Consider the following 14,665-nt stretch of genomic DNA (forward strand, 5'->3'; position numbering starts at 1 on the left):
AGGCAGGAAGGCAGGAAGGCAGGAAGGCAGGAAGGCAGGAAGGCAGGAAGGCAGGCAGGCAGGCAGGCAGGCAGGCAGGCAGGCAGGCAGGAAGGAAGGAAGGAAGGAAGGAAGGAAGGAAGGAAGGAAGGAAGGAAAGAAGGAAGGGATAGAAAGAGGAGCAACATTTGGTTTGGTGGCACTCACCACTGAATATTACTCCAGGCAGATGACTGACATCTGAGATCCAAGTGCCTCCAGACCCAGGCCATATGAGTCCATGACTTCCTATGCCGCTTAAGAAAGAGAGGCCACCGAGCTACTTTCCACTAGGGAGAAATGGGTGCTTACCAAAGCTCTGACCATTTCTGTGAGGTCCAAAGTCTCAGGGATTGGACAGCACACCCTGTGAGGCCTGATGACTGGCAGCCATCGGCATGAGTGAGCTAGATGCTGCAGCTCCTGTGTTAGCTGTCCATGGAGCAGAGATTCGGAACACCAGCTTTTCGTACAGTGGTTCGTTAGCAATCTTCATCTATTTCGGTTTTATGAAAACAGGGCCTCATTCTGAAACCCAGGCTATCCTTCATCATACTCCACGGTTCAGGCCGGCCTTGAACTTCTGACCCCCAAGTGCTGGAATCATGTGCACTGCAATGATCACTGTTTAATTGGTAACGCTAGTCTCTAATAACGACCGTGATAGGGGCAATGAGCTACACCCCCGGGTCACTTTCAGAGTCTTTTAATTTATTTATTTCCGTATTTTATCTTCAGACAGCGTCTTGCTATGTAGCTGCCCAGCCCCAAACTCACAATCATCCTTCCTCTACTTCCAATACGATAGCACCCCAAAGCCGGATTAATAAATATTATCTGATAAAATACTTGTAAAAGAGAGTGTGCATGCAAATGTATATTAATGCCATCTGAGAGAGGCCTGCGGACCTCCACCATGCCCTTTTGGTGCCCGTGTCAGGCATTATTAGTTGAACATGGAAAACTTTCCTCTGAGTTTTTCTGATGCCCTTAGGTACATTGCATGTTCTCCCTCTCTTGGAGTCAACGGAGGATTCTGAATCCCAGTCTGGAAAGTCCTCATCCAAGAAGCCACAGGTACAAGGCAGGAAGGTCAGATGTAAAATTCAGTCAGGCTGTGTGTGACCTTATGTGATAAGGATCAGGTAAGCTATGCTTACTACTGTCACACAAACAAATCCTGGTTTAATAGGGACCAAAGAAGTTGAACAAGCCCTGACAGGGATTGTGGGGAGAGATTGGTCATGGATGGAGATAAGGGGCCCCAATGAGGTAAGGGTTTGACATTATTAAGTAGCTTCTATTGTTAGCATTCTGATTATAACATTCCTAATTTGAGACAGGAAATTCATAAATGCAATGCTCTCACTGGACTTTTAAAAATCAGACAATGCAGCTGTACAGATAGGTAAATTAGATCAGCCCGTTAAATTCTCTAGCAGCGTTCATTCCAAGGAAGTAGTCTGAGCCGTTGGCGACATCCCAGATCAGTCCTCGATCTGGTAGGATGCTGCTTCATCTCCCTCCTTCTACACTGTCAACATTTCCTATGAAAATCACTTCATCTCACAGTGGAAAACTAACTTTAAAAATAAAATGAAGAGAAAACAAAACCTAATCTCTGGAAGGCAATAAGAACCACATGCCTCTTAAATGAAAAACATTCTCTTTCTCTTTTGTTCCCCATAAGCAGTTTGCCAGAGACGCAGCCCGCAGCTTTGAGCCATTTACAAAAACATAACGAAGGCCGATGCTTGCACGCAAAGGCTAAATTGTGCCCACAGTGACCAGGAGGCCACTCTAAGGCCTCCACTTCGGTTGACTTTACCATAGATGCTCCTCCCAGACCACAGACCAGTGATGTTTGTGGTAAGCCATCTTGTCACAGAAACCTCTAGGCTCCTGAGAAGGGAAGAAGATTAAGGAGAGAGAGCTACATGGTAGCAAAAGTCACAAATACTACAGAGAAAACAAATGCCCCCAAATTGAGGGGTGTCAGCTAAGCCTTCCATCTATCCACCAGAGGGCACCACCAGAATGCACGAAGCTTTTTGAAGAGGTGTTGAAAGCCCTCCCCACCTTGCAAAGAAAGCAAGTTCGGTGCCATCAGAATGCCCCCACCCCATTACGCCGGTCTGTCCTGTAGAAGTAAGATGTATATTCCTCTTATAGGAGATTGATGAACTGTCTTCCACCCTTATTGCTAAGGTCCTCTTCAATTGCCAAAATCGTTTGATTGTAAAAGCTGTGCTTTGACAATAAATGCCAAGTGTGTCCTCTGTACAAAGTTCTGACTTGTCCCACAACAGTTTAAATGAACAATAATAGCGTCTCCTTGTCTGCACTCTGCGGATTAATAAAGGTCTTCAGAGATAATTACAAAATACACGCAACGACTGTGGAATTATAAAACACAGAAGACATGGCCTGCACTGTTAAATACTACTGCTCTTCATGGCGAGAAGGGTGGCTACTGCCCTTTTGCCAACCAAAGAGATCCTTTAGCCTCGTCTTTAGCTTTTGTTAAAAGACAGAGAGACAACCTAATCTTTATAAACAAAAGACAACAGGAAGGTTCTGGGGGGTGGGGGGGGGGAGCCACACCAAATTTCACAAGGAAAAAGCAGAGAATGATAGGTCCCTCCGATGGGAAGCACAGAGGCCGGGCAACTAGAGAAGGCAGACAGGGGAGCAGAGACGATTAGCCAAGGTGCAACGATGTTGAGGCTGTATTACCAAGAAGTCTTCCCTTCAGCACCTCTGCCTGCCCCAGGCTGACTCACGTGCTTCTAAATGTATCGGTGTGCCTGCTTCGGATACTGGCTGTTATTTCTGCTCCCGCTTCCAAGGCATGTAGGCTGTCTCTGAAGTTACTGTGCACAGTGCTCTCTCCCTTCCAAACTCAAAAGTCCAGAGAAAGTTCAGATAGAAAGCCCCTGCTCTGGACAGCGTAGGCACCTCACGATAGAGGAATTATTACTTTATGCTCCTTGATCTAGGTCAGATACAGGCGAGAGGCTGCTGGAAGGACAGAGGCCGTGTGTGACACTGTGCCCTTCTGTGACACTGTGGCCAAGTTACCATATCAGCCTGTCTTAGAAATAGTATAATGACTTGAGCTGGGGAAGCCAAATCCAGGTGGGGCTCCTGCCTTGTGGTTCTCTGTTACTTGGACTAGACATCTGCCAAAATCAAACCTTTTTTTTTTTTTAAATTGACTTTGTATAGTATTTGAAGTTTAACAGAGCTGTTTTTGATTAGAACCAGAGCCAGCCTGCATGTTTTTAGGTATTAAAGCCTAATGCAATTATATTATTATCTTTTAAAAAGATTCTTTTATTGGTATAACTTTTCTTTGAAAATACATTGCTTTTTAATGACTAAAGTTTCTGCTGTTACTTAGGGAAAAAAATGCTTCCCCCGGCCGCCCCTCTGCAAGTGAATAAATACAGGAAAGAACTTGCTCACTGGCGTGGACTCAGCCTCTTTGTAAGTCCTAATATTTACGGTGTAGGAGGAAGGCACTTCAGTGACTCATGGGTTTACACTTAGCAGATGGATTAAGAATAAAAATTAACAGCACAGTTTCCCTTAAGTAATAGGGAAAATGTGACTTGTCACACATTGACTTTCTGGGTCAGTGCTTTTCCAGTCACTCTGCAGCCTTAGGGTCACCCAGGGATTCCATAAAGAAAGGAGGGGGCACTGTGATTGGCGTTCATCTTGAATTTTAAAATGATCTACCATTTCTACACAACACTACCAACCACTGTGAAGGCCACGGCTCTGGAAGAGAACGCATAGGAGCCCAGAGTGCGAGCCTTGTTCATTTCAAATGAATGATCTTTCACTAAGTTTCCCTTGCAACAGGACTGGAGATGTGTGCTTTGTTCATAAAAGACATCCTCTATCCTGATCTTAGATGTGAGTTTAAAAAGCAAGAGAGACTCTAAGGTTTACAAATGAAAGAGGAACAATACCATTCAGAAAAATGCCAGCAAGTTCTAGGCGGATCTAGCAAAAACTGGTCCCTGGGAAATGCAGAATTAAAGAACGCTTGTAATTTATAAAAAAAGAAGAGATCCAAAGTTTGATGTTTTGTTTGCCCGGCACCTAGATAAGGCATCTGGAATAAATACATCCACCAAAGGCAAATTATTTGAGTCTATACACTCCACTATACATTACACACTCCACAGCTATACATTATATTCTTTGGGAATTTTTCAAGATGGAGAGTTTTGGAGGTTGAACAGTGTCCTCCGCAGTGACCCCCGAACTCTTTACCTCTACTCTTTTCTCCCCAGTGACCCTAAAGTCCCCACCCCACACATATAACCTTAGCTAGAACCAGAGCCTTTGCAGACTTTATTGTTAATGCAGTTAAGATAGCTTCCTGGGCTGTTATCAATTACAACTGTGTTCTTCTAAAAGGGGAGTTTGATAACAGAGATGGATACACGTAGAACTAGGTGATGTTAAAACATGAATACAGGGACTGGAGGGATGGCTCAGGACTTGCCAAGTAATCATGAGGGACAAGCTGGGTTCCCTGTACATGTTTATAACACCAGTTCTACGAGAGATGGAGACAGAAGGATAGCTAGGGTTTGCTGGATGCCAGCTGAACTGGAAAAGACAAAAATGTGCATCCAAGGAGAAATTTTGCCTCCAAAGACTAGAAGAAGGATGGAAGAAAGGATACCCAGTGTCCTCTTCTGCCTACAGGTTTATTCACAGGTGCACATGCACTTGTGTGCACACATGCAGAGATGAACAAATGAATCAATAACTGAATACAAAAAAACAGAAGAAAGACCAAGGCGTACTCAAAGTTGCCAGAAGCTAGCAGAGAAAGACGGGGCAGACTCTCCCTTAGCCTTCGGAAGAAAGCAAGTGCTGGCCAGCAACTCCAGACCTCTCACTCACAGTGCTACAGAGACCACATTCTGTTAAGCTGCTTAGCGCACAAGAAGTTTGTGATGGCTGTATTAGGGCTGGGTGCACACTCTCTTTTTGATACATGTCTTTGCGGTTGTGATTAGCCACCAAGTCTCTTTGCCAGTCTGCAGAGTGCAGAGGCTTTGTCCAGACTGCCTCAGGACATGACCACCTGGTCCACTTCATGCTGCCATCCGTGTGAGGCCAGTTCCTTTCAAACTCTGCCAGACCAAAACATTCAGGAAAGAAAGTCTGTTATAAATGTTCACATAGCCCATTAGGAAGCCAAATACAAACTTGGCTTTGACTATAACTCAATGCAGAATGAAGGGGAACCTGATAATCAGAAGCAATCCAGAGTTTGCTGATGTCCTTTGGTCAAAAGAAAAAAAAAAAACACCAAAAACAAAAAGCCAAAACAACACCCCCCCAAAAAAAAAGTCCACTGGAATCACAAACAGCAGCCATGGTCATCTGCTAATGGTTCCAGAGCAGAAAGGCTTCTGCTGCTTCGAACACGGAGCAGTTCATCTGCCCTGTCAGATGGTGTAAACAACATAGCCAGCAATACTCCAGCCATCCTTAGATGCTGTGTTTATGTCATCTGTGCATTTTAGTCTTGGCACTCCCAGTATTTCTGCTGCATGACCAACTATCTGAAAAATATGCACACACCTGGGGCCACCTGTGTAGTTGTAACCAATCTCTGCCTGGTGGAGAATTAAAAAACAGTGAAATTAGAAGAAAATGTCACACAGGGAGACAACAAGAGTTTCCAGTAAAGCTATATAAACTTGGTGCATCAACCCTCGAGCGAGCATAGACCTCTGGAGCCGTGTTTCCACAGGAAAACAAGGTTGGAGGGAATCACAAAAGTCTTGGCTTCAGTCCACCCCTGGGCCTGCTAACACAGGCCTGGTTTCCAGAGCACCAGGTCTCACGGAACTACTGAAACCATACGTTCATTAAAACTGAGAAGGAAGGAGAGGAGGCGCTGGGGTGGGGGTGGGGGGCAGAAACTGAGACCCGGAAGGAGGTGGGTGTGGCTGGAAAGTGCTTGGATTCGTGATCACATCTAACCACCAGCTTCATTTGGGATTTCAAAATGTTTTGCAGTACAGTACCCTCAGGGGACTTTTGAAGCAGCCTGTGTTAGACCAAGGAGTCTCCCCAAACTCTAATGCAGTCTTTGCTATAGAGTCCTTAACTACTTTTGTTTTGTGGGGTATTTTTATAGAGCCTGTGACTCAGATCTCACAGTAATATTTTATAACACATATGATATGCATAATTACAAATAAATCAGCTATGTTGAAATACCATAATAATATTCTATAATAATATACCATTATATAATATTTTATAGTATATATTATATGTAATTATAGATAACACTATCAATGTTGAAATGCCACTACTACATTGTTCAAAATGCCAACACGCTGGTAAAAGTAATTTTAAAATGCAACATAGTAATTGTGTCTTTATTAGCTTCTTAAATATGATCTAGTTTTGAGCTTAATAGCTACCATATTCTTTGCCTTCCTGAGAAGCATACGTGACATTTCAAGACAGCAATATTCGATATGATTGACACGAACAGATGTTTCTTGGTGGCAAAGTCACAGGTTTGCTATCAACCCTGGGATGTTTTCAGCAAAGTGGGGGACACGCTACAAGCCAACAAAGGTTAGTAGAGAGAGAATATATCCCTGTGGAAACTGTCCATGGAGCCCTCCGCAGGTCAGACTTTGGATTCAGAATCCTGAGATATGTCTGTCCCCATGCAGCTTCCCACGGATCTCATCTCCGCTCTTGAAGCTGCATCGCTGAGTGTCAACATTGCAATCAGTGCTCGCCGGATATCTCATCTCAGCAGCTTCAGAAAAGCAGGTTCCAAGAGCATCGAACAGAGCGGCCCTGCATGCCTGGGAAATGAGTTCTGAAAAATCTCTACAGCTGTGGGTTTGTCACTTCTAAACTAGGATATGTGCCAATCTGGGCATAGAGGGAGTGTTGCTGTCATTGTAGGAGAGAGAAGCAGAGTCCGTAAGGTAAAGGGTAGCCCAAACTTGGTGACTACCACATACATGTGGCAAGCTGGATCTCTAAGCTTCTGGTCTCTGAGCCACAAAATGTGCATAAAAATAGTATTTATCTCATAGAGCTTTTAAGGGGATTAAGTGAGATAACACTTGACGGAGTGTTAGACTTTGCAAAGTGTTGTAAAATATCCGCTGCCCATCCTAGTGAGAGGATGGGGGCAGCTACAGATGTGCCAGCTTCTTTGGGCCCGTCTTCTCTTTTAGCTTCTTTTCTTGGACGACCTCTAGATGAGCTGCTTACAGGCAGCCTGGGTTCCTCACTCTGCACTCTTAGAACTCTTCTGTTTAAGAAGGCAGGAGAAAATGGACACCAAGCAGACATGCCGGAATAGCTTAAAACTATCTGCAATCAGCAGATAACAGTGGAAGCCTGCTATCAGCTTTCCAATATTTTGTAATTTGGGCAAATATTTTACAATCCACCCACCCTGAGAGTTTCCATGCCAAAATGTCACATGAGACATGCAAGATGCTTGAGAAACAAGTCATTTTTTCAAACAAATTCCCACTCTGTGAGGCTTACTTGAGGAGTGGAATTTATGGCCATTTTTGGAAACAGCCATATCCTTCTTTTATGAGGATGTGATGCTAAAACTTGTGAGTGTCTGCCTGTCCCTGAAGCAACACTAACCTCGCCAGAGGATGAGCGGGGCTGATAGTTCTCCTTTTGGTTTCCATCTTAAACATGAGAAGAAACAAAAAAAGGTAAAAAAGAATCTTTGCTCCAAAGATGCACAAAAGTAATTAAGGGCGAGAAAACAGGAATTCCAGCCCGCACCCCGGGAAGTTGAGCGCCTCTTGCTCTTTGTACTGAGATGGATCCCATGACCTCTACTGTGGGGAAGTTTTATCTCTGGCATTTTCTGTCTCTTCTTCTGTTGTACTTTCAAACAAAGGTATGAGAAGAAAACAAATGGCTTTCTTATTCTGTTTGTCTGCATACTAACATTGCATCTCTTTTCTTCTAGCAACCACTGTCTCTCTATACCCGTAAGGCTATCTATTGACCACACAGATCACAAAACTCTCTACATATGTACATATGCATGAATATAGACAAATAATATGAAATGTGTGCATTTGCAACCAAGCAAAATTTTTATGCAATTTGTACCTCTTTCCTGGACCCTCCCCTGTTGGAAGACTTATGACCCCTCAACTCTCCAACTTTCCCACCATAACACAGAATCTGTGAGAGATGCTCAGATGCAGACCCTCACTGAATACCACCCTCCAGTAGCAGACGGTGTGTTATGGTGCCTTCTGTCATTCCCACTGGTGCTGTTGGTGACATTCTAGTCCAAAGGAGGGCTTGTCCTTCTTTCTGTTGCCTTTTTTTGTTCATTCATTATCAGTGGGGACATTGGTTTTCTTGGGGGAGTCAGGAGGTGGAAAACTATTACAGTCTCATATACCCCACATTCTCGTTTTTGTTCAATGGGTACAAGACATTGTTAAAGCAGATGGAAGACCTGTGCAGATTCCATGGAAACAGAGCTCTTTCATGCCCATGCTTTGGGGACCTTTGTTGAGGTTCTATCCATAATGAAAATAGAAAGTAGTAATATAGTAGAAGGTGTGTGTGATCTTAGCTACATCAACCCTTAAGTCTCAAGCTCATTACCTCTGAAGGAGAGTTGGCAGTGCCTTCTTTACCTCTCCCAAGGCAAGACCACAAAATGTAAGATTGATGGGAATATTGGCATGAGAAAGTGTGGACAAAACGTGTGTTTTCGTATGCCTGCGAAGATCTCTTTTGTTCTCAAGGATGGAAAATCAATTACAAAGGTTTCCCTTTTCTAAGAGTCACAATCAGATTTACTTTACATCTATGATCTTCTGTTCATGGACTCTTAGACATTATTTACCCCACTCTTATCTTGACTACAGCCTCAGAAAGATGAGTTCTGCTTATCATCACACCACTACTGAGCATCACAGTGAAGAAATGAGCCTGGGCCTCCGGACAAGCACTCATCAGACCTCAGAATCTCACACAAACAGCTTCAGTTCCCGTTAGTGGCATCTTAATGGCCTTGGTAAGCCAACAGTTGTGAAGCTTGGCTGAAGTGATTTATTGATTACTCTTGAGCCTGCTGGTGCAAATGAAGACCCCTAATTCTGCCTGTTGTTGAAATAACACAGAATGGAACAGAGAATGCCAAGTCCTACATGGGCTGGAAGGGACAGTATGACATGGTTTCCCATCTGTGGAACAGAGCCAGTAAGATTCAGGCCGTCACAAATGTTGATGGTTGCTAGGCATGAGGCCCATTTGTATAATAATGTACATAATTCATGTTCCTCTTTTTGGATATGTTCTCCCTGGCAAGGTTATTGGGGAATGTCCTCTCTGCCAAGAATAATGACGACATGATAATCAGAAATAGCATGAGTCCAGGAGACAGGGATGCACCTAATGTTTCAGCAAAATGGTAGAATGTTGTGACCTTCAGGACAGCCCTTAAAGCTGTGGGAAAGAACTCTGAAAAATATGAGTTCAAAATATATAATTTTTCAACTATGCAAAATATAAGGATGCAATATGAATTATATGAGGGCTTCACGGACCTAAAAGAACAGAGGCAGCTACACTATGAGCCAGCTTATCAGAAAGACATTAAGGAAGGAGATAAAGAGATTTAGGGAGTGGTGATCACAGGGCAAGATCCCACCTAGCTAAATTTATTATTTGTTCTTACAAAGCTAGGCAAGTTCCTGAGTCCAAGGTTAGCCTCGGACAGAGCTAGTTTGGGCGTAGGCATGATGGGGTAGTAATATCAGGATGGGGTCCCACCCAGTTATCTTATTGTCTGTGCTTACAAATGCACGCACAGCTCTGAATCCATTTGTAATATTAAAAAAAAAGTGCTTGATGTCTTTTTCTAAGAATCAAGGTCATGGGATGATGACTCCTGGGGTGAACCTCGAGTAAATGACTGAATTAGTATGTAAATTAAAGACCAAGCTTTGGTCTGTGAAGAGTGATGAGCGATATGGATAAGCTGTCTGGAGGTCTCCAGAGAAGCTGTCTTGGGCAGAACACAGGCCGTCATCTTGTACCCAGGATTTGACTTGAGCTCTTCTTTTCACTGCTCCTGAGCACCCCTTCTTCAGAAACCCCTCTCCAAAGCAAAGCTGGTCCTTGGCCAGAGATCATGAACACTTTCCATTGTTCTAAGTCAATAGTGTCAGACGGAGGGCATAGAAGCCAAGCAGGTCCCTGTTGAGGAGGGCATGATATTCAAAGGAAAGAAAGAAAGGAAAGAGAAACTCCACACTAGGCAATGACTGGGATAACAGGGGAGAGGAAAGAATTCAAATTAAGATTTTTAATTTCAATCTGTGACTTCAAGTCACACACTCATGACTATAAGCAGCAAATGGTGCCTGTGTTAATTTTCAGATGAAAATACAAATCTGAAATGGAACGGCAAAATGTTCTTACAGAACTAAGATTCAACATGAATGTGAAATTTAAAAAAGGGGGGGGGTTAGAAAGGAGGAACGTTTTGAGGAAAGGGTAAGCCATAATTCTCTTAAGGAAAAGAGGTAATTTATTGGATGACATCTCCTGCAGCTCGAGATCTTCCAGTGAAAGGGGAATGACTGTAGGTTTTCCAAATAGACACCATGTAGACACCGTGTAAAATAGGGCCATTATTATATCTAAAGTAAGGAAAGACCCGGGGATCCAGCGCAAGACCTGTGATACGAGTTGAAATCTTTTTCCTTAGTACTGTGACAAAATACTTGGTGGAAAATTTCTTAAGGTAAGAAAATTTTATTTCGGCTCATGGTTTCTCAGGTTCACTCAGTGCTGAGTCCTTCCCATGTACCTGGGTGGAGCATCCTAACAGGGAGAGCACAGCAGAGAAGGCAGCTCACACCATGGCAACAGGAGGCAGAGCTGGGGAATGCTGGGATTCAGCTGATGAGTTTTCCTTCCCCGTTTTTTGTTCTGTCCAGATCCCAGGCCCATTGGATGGCACTGACAACATGCAGGACTCCTTCCTCTCAGTTAACCCTTAGGGGAAACGCCTTCCCACAGAACCATCGACAAGAGCACCTCTCTAATGACCTAGGTGGTTTTAATGCCAATAAAGTTGACCATGATGATTAGCCATCACAGACAGGAAAAATCAAAATGGAACTGATGCCTAAGCAGTGGGAAGACAGCACAAGGACATGGGTAGCCAGAGCACAGCATTTGGGGCTTTCCAAAGAACCTGCAGTCAGAGGAAGCCACATGTGAGGGAGGGTTTGTTTTAAGGTAATTAACCTAGCTACAGACACTGCAGTGAATGCTATAGGACGCATCAAGAGAAAGAGGCTTCCTGGCTCTTCCCTCCTTCCCACACCTTAGCCTTTTGCAGGCTGCCTCTTACCTCGCAAGCACACTTGGAAGAATGATTCTAGGAAATGAGGCTGCAAGGCTGGGAACCAACAAGGGACTGCACCTGGCACAAGTCATCAGCCCCACCCTCATAGACACGTAGATCACAGAGTCAAATCTGACTGAACCAAGCATCAAGTGAATGGCTCCATTCCTGTCCCTGGAACCTGGGTTTGTCCCTTTTCCTCTTTTGTGCTTCTGAGCAGAATCTAAAACTGGAAATCTGGTCACCAAAATTTGAGTCTCCTCCGCAGCTCAAGTGTTCACTGTCTCTGGCGCTCACCACAGGGGTCTCTGTGGAAGGCACTGTTTTGTAGAGACCAAGGCAGTCTAGGAAGCTCATTGATTCTCTTTACCAAGAGACAAGCAGCACAAAATGAGTCCTCTCATTCAAGACAAAACAGGGATCCACTAAGAACTGGGTCCTCAGTGCAACCATCTAACAGGAGCCTGGTATCCCGACTGACCAGCAAGTGTCCCTAGACTCCATGTCTCTACTCACCCGTCAGCATCAGAACACAGTAGCCTCACCCTGCCCTGTGTTCTAGACCCAGTCCTGGGCTGAAAGACACTGTCAGTTCCCTGGGCTTGGACCTCACCTGATCTCCAAGCATTCACGTTTCCTTTTCTTTCTTTGACACAGAAATGAGCCACCCACAAGAGAGTGATTGTGAGCACGGGCGTCAAAGGCAAAGGGGAATAAAGAGCAAAAAGTGAAATCAGGTTTCTTTTGGAAGTTTGACCCTTGTCCTCTGGAGACCATCCAAAGAGGACTTATTGAAGTTTTCTGGGAGAGTGCTGGCTTCATTAAGGCAGAGTGCCACTTCGAGACTTTTCACATAAGAGGAAATTGTGAATAATCCTCCCGGCACAGAGGACTACTCGGCTCTCCCTTTGAGGCTCCGCACTGCTGTTCTTCACAGCCAAATGAAGAGGAACAAACTGTACCGACTCCAAATTGATTCCGAGGACGGGAGCAGATTCTCCATCATTTTCCCTGCGGTTCTTCAAAGTGAAGGTTAGGGAGAGGAGCTTCTCTGAGCCCCGGGGACATTAGTCACAGCAGGGTGGTGACCACTCCAAGTCTGGAAACCAGTGGAAACTGGTAGACTGCTTGCTGCCTCTGCCTGCCTGCAAGCGGTCATGGCACTACTAAAGAAACCAGACGGGAAGCCCGTATACCAATCACTTGCAGCCAGAAAGCTTTTAACTCAGGCCAAGACATTTTTTTTCTCCCTCTAAAATAAAGTTGCACAGACTCCAAAAATAACATCTGTTGCTCGGAGTAACATTTTCAAACAACATAATAAACTTTACTTCCAGAAAATATACACTCTCTGAACTTCCCTTGGGGAAACTCGCGAAAAGGACAGGGTGTGCTCCAGGGCTCTCTCCTGTCATAGACCAACCGATCGTCGTTGGACAGATTATTTAGTTGATATGGAAGGTGGTAAGACATGCCACATAGAAGCCACATTCACTTGCAGAGGGCAGTGACTGAAGGAGCTTTAAATAACAGCCTTACCCAGATGTGTCTGGCAAGCTTTCACTGGCAGAATGCAGTTTTAAACTGGGGTCACGGTGCCCTGGAGTATGTACCAGAAAGAGCAGAAGAGTTGGTGGAGTAATAATGACTGTCACGTTCCCAGGGCAGCACATCTTCAGACGCTCTGAATTTTAACAGCAATTCTAGGGATGGCTTACCCTGGGCCCTAACTCCCAATGTTACCCTGCCGATGAGACACAGAGAGACAGAGAGCCTTTATCCTCTCGGTCATCCCCTACCAAGTTGGTGGTGGTGGGAGACAGATGAAGCTTGGGAACGCTCAGATCACTTATGACTTGTGGCTTGTGACTGTCAGGAGCCCCACGTTTACCCAGTAGGTGGAAGTCACTCCTTACTATAGGAGTGTGTGGTGGAGGTATGCTATACTTATCACCGCAGGAAACACTGAAGACACTCATTTCCGGGCCAGGGAAGTGGGAACAGAAGTGGTGCATCCTAGGTCAAGCACTGAATCACTCCCGGTCGGTTTTCCAGGGCACTCTGTTCTCCCTTTGGCACATGGGGCTGGTGAGGTGGCAGCTGTGACAAGGCTCCTGAAACAATAATGCTGAGAGTGATGATGCTTTTATCTCAGTCAGGAACAGGCGGCATCGGCAAGAAAGCCAATCTGTCCTCCAAAGCCGCTGCAATCTGGGGTTGTCTGAAGCTGCAGTGTAGCCTCCTGTAGGGTCTGGTCTTCAGCATGTTGGTTATCACGATTAGATCTCGTATGTGAACCGCCCAACAAAAGAGCTTAGCGGGGAGAGGAATACATTGGTAGAGCGCTTGCTTAGCACTACTGATGCCCTGGGTTCTGCGCCTCCACTGCATGAAACTAAGCCGTGGTGCATGCCTGCAATCCCAGCACTAGGGAGGTAGAGGTAGAAGGATCAGAAGTTGAATGCCTTCCTTGGCTACTAAGCAAGTGAAAGGCAAGCATGGGCTTCAGGAGCTAATATCTCATTTTCTATTGTAAGCACGTGTGATGGTTTATATATGCTAGGCCCAGGAAGTGGCACTCTTAGAAGCTGTGGCCTTGTTGGAGTAGGCGTGTCACTGTGGGAGTGGGCTTTAAGATCCTCATCCTAGCTCTCTTAAAAGTCCTGCAGATGAAGATGTAGACCTTTCAGCTCCTCCTGCACCATGTCTGCCTGGGTGCTGCCATGCTCCAGCCTTGATGGTACAAAACTGGATCTCTCAACCTGTAAGCCAGCCCCAACTAAATGTTGTCCTTATAAGAGTTGCCTTGGTCATGGTGTCTGCTCACAGCAGTAAAACCCTAAGATAGCATGTTTAGATTTCACCATATAATCATGTCTCACATGAATGAAGAAGGGAGAGTTACGGGGGAGGAAGGGGACAGGTGGAAGGCAGCATAGTTGGGGTCAAATGGAGTAAATCACACTGGCACATATGAATGAAAATGACTTAAGGAAGCTGGAGAGATGGCTTAGTGTTTAAGAGCACTGACTGCTCCTCCAGAGGTCCGGAGTTCAATTCCCAGCAACCACATGGTGGATCACAACCATCTGGGATCCTATGCCCTCTTCTGGTGTGTCTGACAGCTACAGTGTACTCATATAAATAAAATAAAATAAATAAATCTTTTTTTAAAAAAAATGACATAAAGAAATCCAATATTTTGTATGCCAAATAAAT

At 44.8% G+C, this 14,665-nt stretch overlaps 1 protein-coding gene across 2 annotated transcripts in view; it reads right to left on the reverse strand.

Moving 5' to 3' along the window:
* The window catches only part of Rerg (RAS like estrogen regulated growth inhibitor), a 105,442-nt gene that overhangs the window by 38,466 nt on the left and 52,311 nt on the right, over window positions 1-14,665 (reverse strand). The gene's annotated exons all lie outside the window — the stretch shown is intronic.

The sequence above is a fragment of the Mus caroli genome, chromosome 6, assembly GCF_900094665.2.
Source record: "Mus caroli chromosome 6, CAROLI_EIJ_v1.1, whole genome shotgun sequence".
Lineage (NCBI taxonomy): Eukaryota > Metazoa > Chordata > Mammalia > Rodentia > Muridae > Mus > Mus caroli.